The sequence below is a fragment of the Mastomys coucha genome, unplaced genomic scaffold (assembly GCF_008632895.1).
Source record: "Mastomys coucha isolate ucsf_1 unplaced genomic scaffold, UCSF_Mcou_1 pScaffold4, whole genome shotgun sequence".
NCBI classification, from domain to species: Eukaryota; Metazoa; Chordata; class Mammalia; order Rodentia; family Muridae; genus Mastomys; species Mastomys coucha.
This window is the reverse complement of record NW_022196910.1, coordinates 27,498,614-27,499,298: the sequence shown is the minus strand read 5'-3', so window position 1 is coordinate 27,499,298 and position 685 is coordinate 27,498,614.

Genomic DNA, 685 nt, shown 5'->3' with positions numbered 1-685 from the left:
AAAAAAAAAAAAAAAAAAAAAAAAAAAAAAAAAAAAAAAGCTTATGTTCTGTCAAGGTGCAGGGGAAGGGGGTGCCTCCTGTTGAGGTGTAGGGAAGGGGGTGCCTCCTGTTGAGGTGTAGGGAAGGGGGTGCCTTGGAGGGCCTATGCTGAGGCATCCTTTCCCACTAAGGGACCAGACACACACAGATATAGTATAGAATAGAGTTTATTTAGGGCATGGGGAGTTAAGAGGGTAGCAGAGGCAGACAAAGGCAGAGAGAACGGGAGAGTAAAGAAGTAGGGGCCGGCCATGACCATATGGAGAGAGGGGGGAAGGGAGTGGGGAGAGAGAGGGAACAAAGGGGCAAGAGGCAAAGTAGAGAAGCAAGAGTAAGAGAGAAAGGAGGGGCAAGCAGCCCTTTCGTAGGGCCAGGCCTACCTGGCTGTTGCCAGGCAACTGTGGGGAGGAGCATACCTGGCTGCTGGTGTGGGTATGGAGTTTAGACAGAGTACCAGCAACACTTAAAATTAAATAATGAGTTTGTTTACAGAGTAAAGGTCAGAGGCTTAGCTTCCTGTATGAAAATACTATTTTATCTAAACCCTAAGTGGTTGTTGAGGACTCCTTGCACATTTGAGCATTTTTTCGGGCTCTTGAAGTTGGCCCCATCTTCATCTTATTCATTCTTTAACACGGTGTATCA